General features: G+C 36.0%; 1 long non-coding RNA gene across 1 annotated transcript; it reads left to right on the top strand.

Annotated features, from left to right (window-relative positions):
• The first annotated feature begins 534 nt into the window (after positions 1-534).
• On the top strand, positions 535-6,396 carry LOC126353518 (uncharacterized). The gene is made up of 2 exons (XR_007565198.1): positions 535-665; positions 1,591-6,396. It is a non-coding gene; the product is annotated as an uncharacterized LOC126353518 (long non-coding RNA).
• The last annotated feature ends 7,213 nt before the right edge of the window (positions 6,397-13,609 follow it).

Raw genomic sequence — 13,609 nt, forward strand, 5'->3', positions numbered from 1 at the left:
GGTTTGCTCAGTACAGATGTTCTTGTAGGTACCGGTAATTGCAGTAGTCTTTAGTGATGTACAAATACAGCACAATGTAGATAAGTATAAAATTATCGCGTATTTCACCAAACATTAGCACTTCTTCGGCATTTTATTTATTTCTCCGGGCATATGTTTACATTTCTCGAGATACTGGTTCACCATCGCACTGCGCTTCATTACTCTGAGTTTGTCATTGATGCGTATTTTCCTTAAGCATTTGGTAGCTCTAACATTAAAAGTATATGGTAAATACAATGACGAGTTCTATTTTTTTAAAACTCGTATAGTTTTCAATATTTTACACTTAGAAATACAGCTCTGTTTGCGATCCACAGATAACATTGTTCGTATGGGACTAGCACTGAACCTGGATAATATACTTGATATTGTTATGTAACATGTTAAAGCTGTTTGATAAATGCGTAACTTTTCGTTACAGTATATAACGCAGGAAATAACTGTATCCTTCTCGTTCCTTATAATGACGAAATTTATTTCTGAAGTACTGTCATAATTAAGAGTTGGCCATATTGGATTGTCGCCAGACCACTTGTTGTATCGTCAGTGACAGCGCGTTACTTGTACGAAATAAACCGTGAGGCGGGGCACCAAGTATTGTTCTATATCTTCACCATGAACGGGTAATTAGCACGGCTTTCCTCAAGCAGTAGGAATTTGGACGCCGAAAAGGCTTTCAACAGCGCTCCGGAATTTTTTTTCTCGATTAAATAGTTTTCAAAATTTCAGTAAATCCCTCCTGACAATATGTTACCAGAGGTTCTCACAAGAAGTCGAGAGACGAAAGAGTCTTCTTCGCAAAAGCATTTCGTGATATTGTTGAAACAGAGAAAGACAACTTAGGCATGCATGATTTCATGTATCAGCTGTCGTAGTTAAGGTTATGTTTCAACTGGCAAAATTGACGAGGCTTAAGGTGTACTGTCATTTTAAGTTTTGCCGTGATGTTTTGTCAGCATAATTTAACTGTTTTGGTGTATTGACGTAACGTTTTGCTTAACAAGACTACAGCTAAAGTGCGTGTCAACCATGACATTCAAAAGACGTTGTTTACGATCGTCTAGCAGTGTAAACTTCTTATTTATTTATTTTTTATTAACATATATGTTACTTGCTTTTGACAGCAGCTAACATTCCGAAATTAATGTGCCAAGTGAGGAGAAGAAAATATTTATTCGGTATCTACTACACAAAAATGTTTTCATCTAGATGAAGTGTCATTTTACATTCAGAATTTTCATCAGTGTGTAGCATCCTTTGCGGGAGTAGGACTTGTTGACGTGGAGTACTATTTGTAAACTTTTGCCATTGGCCATTGAATAATACGCGGTGCTTGTAAATGTTTGGTGCCTCTCAATAACCGAGGGAGAATAAAAGTTACATTGGGATGATGGAAGGAATGGGTTAATATTGGCATCGGGTCATGATTTTGAGTGTGATCAGTGCTGACATGTGTTAAGTCATTAAAATGTGTTTATTCAGTGCATACTGAGGGAGAGCACAGGAATGTGGCGACTGTCCTTTCACAATTCCTTTTTTTTCTTGCAGGTAAGTCAATCCTCAAATTAGTGTGACAGAAGGCGAAATCTGTTGCTGTGGTGCTTTTGTGTGGGCCACTGAGGTATGTGTGAAGAATATATATATGCAGCTTTCTTCTGCTGTGGCGTATCGTATAATGCCATTAATAATGAAATTATCCTTTCATATATAACGATGAGCTTGAAAGGTTAATATGGATGTTTAGGTGCATGTATTTGCTGTTTTAATAAGTGAAGTGCACATATTGCTTTCTTTAGTAATTTTACTGTTAATAGTGTTTGTAATATAGTGTATGGTATGAATGAGAGGGCTGTACATGAAGTTCATGAACTCTATTTCATTACAGTAAATTGGAGCTATATATATCAAACATTTGTCTATCTGCTATTAGCCGCTATAAGGAATTTATTATTTGGGAATAGTGTTTAGGAGCTACAGGGTTTTTATGGGAAAATTTTGAATGGGATTTTTTTCCCATATAGTGTCACAAAATAGAGATGGAGTTATTTATCATTCTAAATCTTTTAAGTGAAATAAATTAACTTCATGTACTGGTCTCAGCAATTGGTGTAGAGAGCATGTTGTGTGCACATGCTTTGCAAATTCCAAATGCATGTTGTTTCTCTTCTGTGTACATTACATAGCTTCTAAGAATGTGATTCTATTGTGTAAGTGATCCAAAGAATCGGAATTCCGGAAATAGGGGAAATTGTATTGAACCTTCCATGTCTATTTCAAAGAATAATGTTTGATAATGGCTTATTGTTTGAATAAATACATGATTACATTTACAGTTTTCTGAATATTATGGCGCTTAAAGTTTGTTAAAGACAGTTTTCATGATTTATTCTCCAGTGCAAACTATTGAGCAGATGTAAGGTCTTCTCACTGTCTGCTTACGTGCACAAATCAAAAACTTGACATTGTCATTGGTTTGCCATGTGGTACAGGTGTTGGATTATTTGCTCCTGTTAGATGTCCATAAAGCTATAGTTTATTGGTTGTTCTAATATTCCCATCACTTGGAAGAAATGGTAATTAAATCAGCTCTATACTGCCAAGGCAGCTGTAAATGGGCATACAAAACACTCAAACAAATAATCAGTGTGATGTGGCATTGAAATTGTTATTAAATCTGTTGTCACCATCCTGTTATACTTTCCATTGTTTACAGTAACAAAATTTGGTTTCTGTTAATCATTATCATGCGTAGGATCTTCCATTGCTTAACCTGGTATCATTTCTGTTAGTTTTGTACAATTATTGGGGGTCCGTTTCTTTGTCTTTAAAAACTTCATGCTTTTATATGATTTGATAGTAGAGTAATTTGTTTGTGGAGATGCAAATATTGGTGTAGGGGGGGAATCTATTGCAGTTTGTTCATTACAAACATGAACAACTTCCAGGGATTTATTTGTAGTGGGATATGCAATCATTAGTGCATCTAAGCTGTAACAAAATAATTTATTGCTATAGCTGTTTGCATTTGATTTTTGTTGATGTCATCTGCTTAATATTTTTCCAGAAAGCAGGTATCTGTGTGGTAGTTCTCATCATTTCTAAAGACCAAATTTTTCCGAGGGGAGTATTTATTCATGACCTCATCTAAAAGATGTTAATTTAGAGTGTATGGTGATGATGACTCAGTTGTGTGAAAAGATCAATGGCCTACAGGTTAGATCTGTTTACTATAGCAGATTACTGAAGTGCATTCACTGCAAAGCACAACTTCCACTGTTTCTACACTCTGTTGATGTAGGTCATGTGTGCACATAGTTAATTTTAGTGAGTGACATACTAGTATGAAAGTTAATAAAAATCTTTTCATGATGGAAACTTTCTAATGAGTTACGTTTTATGTTGGTAACATTTGAGCTAGATGCTATTTACTTGTCAGTAGTAATCTCAATGACTAGAATTGTGTTCATTGGATTGGTGGATATCATTTTTTGTATTTCTGATGTTTCTTTTACTGCAGTTGGTTTTTTTGGTAGATATTTGCTCTTTCAATCTCTAAGAATAATTCTTATTATTTGCCTATGTTATAACTCGTGTTATGCATACCTTACTAATTATCTCACTTCACATAGATATTTATAGCTTGATAATAAATGTGATATTGTTAATGTGAGTACATGGAAACTACCTTCTGCCTGTGTAAGTTTTTATACTGTTATGCTTGAAGTTTCATGCTCACGTTTCAGTTCTGTTACTGTCTTGCTTTGATCCTTGAAGCTGATGTGGCCTTTCTTCTGTCCTGTTGTCTTTGCTGTATTTATTTTAATTACTGCTAATGTAATCAGTCAGTGGTTCATTTTGTAGTCAAGTGTTATGCAGGCTTGAAACTTACAGCTGAACCAACACAGTATATGCATCTTTAATTTTTTATTTTGATGTGATAGGATGGGAAGGAAATCTCAGGTGTTACTTAGTGGATCAGCTGATTTTGTATCCTGCACTGGTGTGTGTGTCCATTTCATTTAATAGTAGGTAGCTGTGCAGTTTGTTTGTTGCATTGTCTTTCCATGTACATTACTATTTACATGTGACTTATTCTTCCTCTTCTTTTTCTTCTTCTTCTTCGGAGTCTTCTGTTTAACTTTTCTTTTTCTGACTTAACAGCCGTCTCTTTCACTCTTTATTCATTGGTCTTCTTATACTGTCCTTTCATGTTTTAGATAAGTCATGTTAACATGGTTATAATTCTTCTATAATATTATGTAAAAGAGAGAATCTTTAGTGATCAGTGTTTTTCTCTGAACTTTCCATTTGCAAGATTCCAATAGGTCCATTGCTCAAGTGGAAAAGAGTGGAAAAGCTGTTGAATGGTGACACCAAATAGAATGGTATGGTGCAGCCCATGCCGCTAATCGTGAAAACGAGAATCATCATTGCTCAGCCTGTCAAGACGTCTACTTTGCTAAAGAAAGAACAAGATATGTTTTACATGTCACTGACAAGAGATCTTAACACTTATTTATTAGTTTTAGTGAGAAATATGAGGTGTGATCATAACATATCATGGTTCATGATAAATTTTGATACTTGAAGTTGTTCCAGGTAGTGGCATTGTGCTAATAACTAATGTACTGAGGTAGTAGCTGCTTCAATGTTGCTGACTGATGAAGCAGTCTCATTTTAGAAAACTTCATTGTGTAATTGTTACATGTTGTTTGTGAGGATGGTTGTTGTAGATCTTTTGGGAATTGCTGAGAAAATGTTGGGTTAATGAACTTGTGCTGATATTATTTGGACACGAATGACGACCATCTTTTGAGAGTCTTAATGCTTTTAGTATCAATCATTTCAAATCAAGGCACAGGTGATAAAACAAATTGATGGGTAGATTCTTGAAGATAAACTAACAGAACATAAATAATGCTGTTGAAATAGAAAATCACTTTGTGCAGTTGTTCAGAATTGGTTTTTTGCACTTTGTTTAAAGGTCTGGCAACAGTTACTGCTATTATCTGTAGACAAGTTGTGCAACTTGATTTCAGCTGTTGTATTTGGCAACATTACACACAGCCAACATTTTGTCACTTATGTTTTGAAGAGTTATTTTTGGTTAATGCACAGTCCTACTTGGAGATTGCCATGAAAATAGCACAAGACCTGGCTGATTGTGAATGGCCTGTCTTCCTGGTAGCATACCCATGAGCCTTATGAAAGGTAGCATTAAAGTATGCCACAAGATTTTGTAGAATTTTCACTTGTCCTGTGCAAGATGACTTTGAATGTAGATGATCATATTTGCATTGATAAATGTTATGACTTGTTCTGAAACTCAAAAGATTCATAAATTAAAAGGGAATGTGCCAACACAGCTGTTGACTGTGCCTGTGAGCAACATGAGAACCCTCTGTTAATACTGCAGGAACTTCTAAGTACTTCTTTATAAGCTTTTTTTTGCAGGGGAATATTTCTTTAAATTATGCAGCCTTGATACTGTTTGGTCACACCTTGTTGGACAGATCTTTATGTAAATGTACGCTGGAAACAAATTTCCTCTATAAAAATAACATGTATAAAAATCTGTATGAATGTTGCACTGTTCTTGAAATTTTTTTTTTAATTTGGGACAGTAGGATAAAGGTTTGCAAGTATTTTGATAGTATGAAGTTCTTAGGTTGTATAAGCATGCAAATTTAATGGAAAACTAGCTACCAGAAATGTTTCTCAGTTAACATTCTAAATAAAAATTGGAATAGTGAAATGAACGTGCATTTGAGTCGATGGTCTTGTAAAATCTTGGCAAAATAAATTTGATAAAGGAAGTGATAAGAATATCATGTAAGCCAATGGCATAAAAACAGTAATTTGCGTGACTTCCCTTACCAGGTGTTTGTCATCCTGGTTCCGTATAACATAGTACCGAGCTTTGAACTGTTAGTGTTGGTAGCAGTTGTATGCATGTTATTGAAGTCAAATTCCTAATATACATTAAGCATGTTAAATACATTCACTGCCACATGCTGTATTACAAAGTATAAGGAATACCTACCTAATAAATGAGCTTGTAGTGCTTTATTTTTTAGCATTTTGATACTTTACTTTTGCAGTTATTTTTAATACATGTATTTATGCTGTTTCATTGCTGATTTGGTGCTATCAGTGAACAATATTTAGCTGTTTTTTGCTTACAAGATAATGTGTTACAAGCAGAACTCAAATAATTGTATAGTGTTTTACTGTACAATATTTACACAATAAATATATTAATTTTTATGTATTAATATTGTAACATCATTGCTTTTATAAGTTCAGTATTGGTTACTAGCTTATAACATGATAATAAATATTTTTGAGTCTTCATTGCTTTGCAACTCTTCTCATTACACAATTTTGACTGTAAATAATTATTGATTTGACCCATCCAGAAACATGGTAGCCCAATGTGGCATTTTATGATCATATTAACCAAGTAATTGTTCGTAGTGAGAGGTGAAGTACTGTTACATTCTTCCTTGTAGTATTTACACATAAAGTGAATCCAAAAACTCAGTGATTGTTGTGATGACATATTGAAATTATGTCAAGTTGAGTAGTTAAGAGAAAGATTGTCATTTCTTGTGTATGGAAGAAGTTTTTATTCTTTATTCGTTTCTCTTAAATGCCACAAAGTAAAATTGACAGGTCTGCTTTACTCCAGTCAGCAAAAAATTGTTGGTGGGTGGTGGTGGCGGCGAGGTGATAATGAACATTGTAATAATGGTTTAAGCAGTCCCCTTCATTCTGCCTGCCTCATGTGGAACTTCACATTCAGCAGGTTTTTTTTTTTTTTTTGTGAGTTGCTGTGATGTAAACCAGGTGGCCCTCTCAAAGTGCCATTAACAGTACTCATCATATACACAAATTGCAGTGGGAGCTTCTTGATTTAAACAGTTATTCATGATGGTGTTATTAGTCTGATAGAGACAGTTAATACAGGCACAAGTAAACAACTCACTAAAAGTTTCATCCCTTGTTACAACTGGGATGAATTGCCTTATTTACCTATGTCATCAGTACAGTTCACATTTTATGAAGTGCTGTGCACTGGATTTGTAACATCTGTACAATTTTCCTTAAAAAACACGCTATAAATAAATGGAGACAAGCTGTTCATCATTAGCATTTCCATAACAAGGTGTGATACTGGCAAGTTAGATTAAGAAGATTGATAGGTGTGCAATAACTACTAGAAAATGGGTCGTTTTTCATTTCATGACCTGCGATTATTCTTGGAGCTGACAGTGTGGGCTTAAAAATAACTGTAGTGTATCCTCTTTACTACTACTACTACTACTACTACTACCACCACCACCACCACCACCACCACCACCACCGCTACTGCACAAATACCTGTATGCTGTGCTGTCCAGATAACTTATCCGGGCACATTCACATGTACTGTGTACGAAATAATGGGTTGTGTGCCTCCATATGTCCCCTAAATTGATCATTTTTTTTCCATGTTATACATTTGTAGGGCAGAGAAATAATTTCCCAGAACCATCCTTTTAAACATACAATTAATTGTACTTATTTGAGAGCTATCTGGAAAGTAAAGCTGTGACATTAATTGTGTTGAATGTGCTGTATATGGACCATATGTAATTAGTGAAGGTGTTGCACATTCATATGAATATTCATGCTAAAAGTATTGACCATCTATAGTCAGTAACAAAATAGAGCAAAAATAGCAGAAAAATCATGACCTTTCAGTTGTTTTACAATTTTCCAGATATTTTTGGGAGTAATTTGTGGTCAGTGGATTCCAGGACTCATTTCTGAGGACCACAAAACTCAACAGATGACTGCTTCTCTGGACTTAACTGTTACAATGTGAAATGAAAAGGCCTACTGAACAGAATCATGACTGGTTACTTGTTGTAAAGTTCCCATACTCACATAGAGACAAGACAGTGGGCAACAGATTGAAGGGCAAACTGCCTTGTTCAACAACAAAAAAAACAACAAACTTGGTCAGCCAGAAAGGTTATGAGAACTGGTTTTTAAATGCAGATGAGAACTAGTATTAAAAATTTGGGGAACATGTAAGGGAAAAAACTTTGTAAAGCATACTGGGAGGCATTAAAGGAACATCTGCCACAGCCCAAATGTGGTTCAAAGTGATTTGCACCTCTTCAGGCACAATAAAAAGTGGCATGGCTGTAAACACTGTTATTCTGACAAATAACTTAAAGATAATGGCACTAGCTGGCTGAAATCTCAAGTGGCAGAATTTCAAGTGGAGAGAATTTGGCACATCATTAAGACATAAAATGAATTCTAAAATTTCAGTGGTGATTATGCAGAGGGATAATACAGAGGTGAAATATTAAGATACTTGTAATAAATTCACTGTAGCTACTACAGCATTTTATTTATTGGTTAATGATAGTTACTCTCCGGATACCGCGTCCAGGAAATCATCTGCCTATTACACTGTGATAAACCTGAAAAATTCGAGCCCTACAGTTAGTTATGTGCTATGATTTATGATGCAATAGTGAAAGAATATAGTTTTTTCGTGACTGTTGACTCATTACTTTCATTTTGATACTGTCAGTGCATTTTTTATCATTTTGATACGGTCAGTGCATTTTTTATAAGTCTGCATGTTTATTTACACAGTAAAGTGACCATGCTTTCGGAATCGGCAGTCTCATTGTTGAATAAATGTGGAAGAGATTACAGTTATGCAATCTATATTTAATGTGTATCCAATCAATCCTGTAAGATTATTCTGGGTATGAGCTGCAGGGGCTCTATTTCATAGTATTTGGAGTGTAAGGGAGAAGTTCAGGTTATTTGCAGCTTGGAGTTGAGCTGCAGGGTGTAATGTAGGTAGCTTGGGCAGTGGGAACTTGACACACACAGGAAAGAAGTCTCAACCTTGCTCACAATTTCAAACCATCACAAAGTTCAAGTAGACTGATTACCCACAACATTATGACTACCGTAAAGATTTAAACATGGTTGCTCAGTTCAGTGACTGTTTACAAATTAAAGCAATTAGAGTCCTTGGTCACAAAATTTAAGTCTTTTGACCAGGTTTCAACACTTACTTCTATGAGTGCCTTAATCAGAAATTAAATATTCAATTTTTTTTGGTGTGTGTAGAAGTGTTAGTACTGACTAACATTACAAGAAAGAAACATTACTTACATGTCATGTATAAGATAAATATCAAGTGAGAAAGGCTTTAGTACAAAAATTTAAAAAGAATACTTGGAAGGCAAGCCACTATGGGCTGCTCATACCTATAAAGCCACAGGTATCAACAACTGAACATTACACCAAGAGTGCCATCTAGTAGGCGTAAATATAAGAAGGCTACTTAACATTTAAAATATAGACAGCTGAATATTAAGATCAACAGTATTTAGTTCATGAACTAAGAGGCAAAGTTTTATTTGACAACAGCCGACATGGTAACTTTTTGTTTATGTAAGAGCTTAGAAATAATTTGAAGACTGAAAACTGATTAACAGTACAGAGAGATGCAGTATATACAACTCAAGTGTTGTTGTTGTTGTGGTCTTCAGTCCTGAGACTGGTTTGATGCAGCTCTCCATGCTACTCTATCCTGTGCAAGCTTCTTCATCTCCCAGTACCTACTGCAACCTACATCCTTCTGAATCTGCTTAGTGTATTCATCTCTTGGTCTCCCTCTATGATTTTTACCCTCTACACTGCCCTCCAATACTAAATTGGTGATCCCTTGATGCCTCAGAACATGTCCTACCAACCGATCACTTCTTCTGGTCAAGTTGTGCCACAAACTTCTCTTCTCCCCAATCCGATTCAATGCTTCCTCATTAGTTATGTGATCTACCCATCTAATCTTCAGCATTCTTCTGTAGCACCACATTTCAAAAGCTTCTATTCTCTTCATGTCCAAACTATTTATCGTCCATGTTTCACTTCCATACATGGCTACACTCCAAACAAATATTTCAGAAACGACTTCCTGATACATAAATCTATACTCGATGTTAACAAATTTCTCTTCTTCAGAAACGCTTTCCTTGCCATTGCCAGTCTACATTTTATATCCTCGCTACTTCGACCATCATCAGTTATTTTGCTTTCCAAATAGCAAAACTCCTTTACTACTTCAAGTGTCTCATTTCCTAATCTAATTCCCTCAGCATCACCCGACTTAATTCGACTACATTCCATTATCCTCGTTTTGCTTTTGTTGATGTTCATCTTATATCCTCCTTTCAAGACACTATCCATTCCATTCAACTGCTCTTCCAAGTCCTTTGCTGTCTCTGACAGAATTACGATGTCATCGGTGAACCTCAAAGTTTTTATTTCTTCTCCATGGATTTTAATACCTACTCCGAATTTTTCTTTTGTTTCCTTCACTGCTTGCTCAATATACAAATTGAATAACATCGGGGAGAGACTACAACCCTGTCTCACTCCCTTCCCGATCACTGCTTCCCTTTCATGTCCCTAGACTCTTATTACTGCCATCTGGCTTCTGTACAAATTGCAAATAGCCTTTCACTCCCTGTATTTTACCCCTGCCTCCTTCAGAATTTGAAAGAGAGCGTTCCAGTGAACATTGTCAAAAGCTTTCTCTAAGTGTACAAATGCTAGAAACTTAGATTTGCCCTTCCTTAATCTAGCTTCTAAGATACGTCGTAGGGTCAGTATTGCCTCACGTGTTCCAACATTTCTACGGAATCCAAACTGATCTTCCCCGAGGTCAGCTTCTACTAGTTTTTCCATTCGCCTGTAAAAAGTTCGCGTTAGTATTTTGCAGCTGTGGCTTATAAAACTGATAGTTCGGTAATTTTCACATCTGTCAACACCTGCTTTCTTTGGGATTGGTATTATTATATTCTTCTTGAAGTCTGAGGGTATTTCACCTGCCTCGTACATCTTGCTCACCAGGTGGAAGAGTTTTGTCAGGACTGGCTCTCCCAAGGCCGTCAGTAGTTCTAATTGAATGTTGTCTACTCCTGGGGCCTTGTTTCGACTCAGGTCTTTCAGTGCTCTTTCAAACTCTTCACGCAGTATAGTATCTCCCTCTTCATCTTCATCTACATCCTCTTCCATTTCCATAATATTGTCCTCAAGTACATCGCCCTTGTATAGACCCTCTATATACTCCTTCCACCTTTCTGCTTTTCCTTCTTTGCTTAGAACTGGGTTTCCATCTGAGCTCTTGATGTTCATACAAGTGGCTCTCTTATCTCCAAAGGTCTCTCTAATTTTCCTGTAGGCAGTATCTATTTTACCCCTAGTGAGATAAGCCTCTACATCCTTACATTTGTCCTCTAGCCATTCGTGCTTAGCCATTTTGCACTTCCTGTCGATCTCAGTTTTGAGATGTCTGTATTCCTTTTTGCCTGCTTCATTTACTGCATTTTCATATTTTCTCCTTTCATCAATTAAATTCAATTTTTCTTCTGTTACCCAAGGATTTCTACTAGTCCTCGTCTTTTTACCTACTTGATCCTCTGCTGCCTTCACTGAACTGTAATGTGTAATGCAGACATGCATTTCTGTGAACTCTATAGCATAATGTGATTTAAACAATATTCAGTATCCCTTGGAGTCCTTGAAAAACTTTTGCTATTGAAATATGATAACTATAAAATTTAAACTTCTGTTGTGACGGAGTGATGAAATGAAAAGATTTAAAAACTGGATTCTTGTGGAGGGTGATAAATTTGCAGACTTTGCAATCATGAGGAGTAGGGATTCAGTCAATGCATTAACTGTTACACACACAGTGATAGATATATCACTGCCAAGCTGGGACACTGCATCAGGAATAAGACTCTCCTGTATTTGTCAGTGGGTGCACAGTATAAGGCTTTGCTGTAGCTGCTGGTAGCCTTCTGGCAGTCAGTGTGTCAAGAAGGGTCATTTGAGTCATATGGTAACAGGAGTACTAACCAGCTGAAACAGAAATAACAGTTACTGAAATAACCTTGAGAGGGAGGAAAGAAATGTGATGAAAGTGAAATGAAAGTGGAAATTGTAGTCATTGTGTTAATTGAGACATGTCCTCCAAGGGGGGGATAAAAATATAATTCTGCGCAAATGAAATAATGAAAGGGAATGATAGTGTTATAACAAACAAGGGGTATGTAGAAAATAATGAGTATAAATGTGGCATGAACAAAATTAATCTGAACTAAATTAGAAGACTGGTTGGAGATTTGGGTTAGAACCATTGCATAGTAAAATTATAAATAAAATTAAGTGTGTCAAAGAGCACTGGAGGAATATTTTTGTATTCACAAGACTGTTTATGTGGGTAAAAATTCCAGACAGCATGTGTGCAGTGTAACTTGGCATGTGTGTACACAAATGATGGTTTGACAGAAGGGGAGACAGTAGTACTTTGGTTTCTGTTGCAAGCAGATAATGTGCAATGGGAGAAGTGCTGAACTCTCAAATGCCTATTGTGAAATGAAAGTAATGACATTACACACAGCCTGATATCCCTACCTTTGAACTTCTGTCTATATGTCTGACATGTGTGAGGGGGCTTTATGCCATACTGTGGAGCGTAGAGGTAGCAGTAACTGAAACACAGTGGCTGATCCTTCAGTAGTAAAAGACGCATTTACCTGCAGGAAGTAATTGAGTCTTACATGCATAAACTGTCTTTTTTGTGTGTTATCTATTTGGTTCTTTACCTTGTTTACTCTGTTTACATCACAACTATTCTATAGTGGTTCATAATTAAGCAGTTTGGTTAACTCGTAGCTCTGTTTTTCGGTATTTGGTCAGTGGTACCAATTCTGCTACTTCCACCACTTCCATTTTGTTATACTTCAGTAAAGGCCCTGACTGTTAATAATGTATTAAAACAGTTTCTGTGGTGTAACATTTAGTTTGCCTTTTCTTCTGTACTTGTAAACAGGCAGCTATGCATCCTCATTTACAAGATAGGATTTGCTGATTGTCAGTTTTTACTACATAATTATAGATGTTTTAAGGAAAAATGGAGCACTTTGTAAAGAACATCTTGCTGCAGATGCTGACAATTTGTTGTACAAACAGGTAAACCTTCTGTATAACATCAGTGGGACAGTAGGCTGAGTGCATGAAAATTGAATTGTTTTTAGAGTGTGGTAGTTAAATTGTGTGTATTTTAGAGTATTGTAGTTGGGTTACCTATGAAAGAGTGAGCAACTAAGGTTATATATGAACCTCTCTGTAAAATTAAACAAGGGTCTGAATATTTTAACCTCTTGGAAGCAGGTTGGAATGGCCTATAGCAAAATTGTGTAAGAACTATTGTGTCAGCTACTTTGTACTGCTTTTTCTACATCATTTTTCTGCACAGTTCTATAAATGTGATCAAATGATTACCTAATGTATATTTCATTAGGAGAATCTTGGTTCATCATCCTCAAAGTAATATACCATTCACCTAGATTGGTACAGCAGGACAAATGTTGCAACTGAGGTGTGACTTAATGAGGTAAGTCAAAAGAACACAAAGATTCTAGACTTAATAAATTGGTTTGCAGATCACAAAGTTTTCCACAAAAACATCATGTCC

The sequence above is a fragment of the Schistocerca gregaria genome, chromosome 1 (genome assembly GCF_023897955.1).
Source record: "Schistocerca gregaria isolate iqSchGreg1 chromosome 1, iqSchGreg1.2, whole genome shotgun sequence".
NCBI classification, from domain to species: Eukaryota; Metazoa; Arthropoda; class Insecta; order Orthoptera; family Acrididae; genus Schistocerca; species Schistocerca gregaria.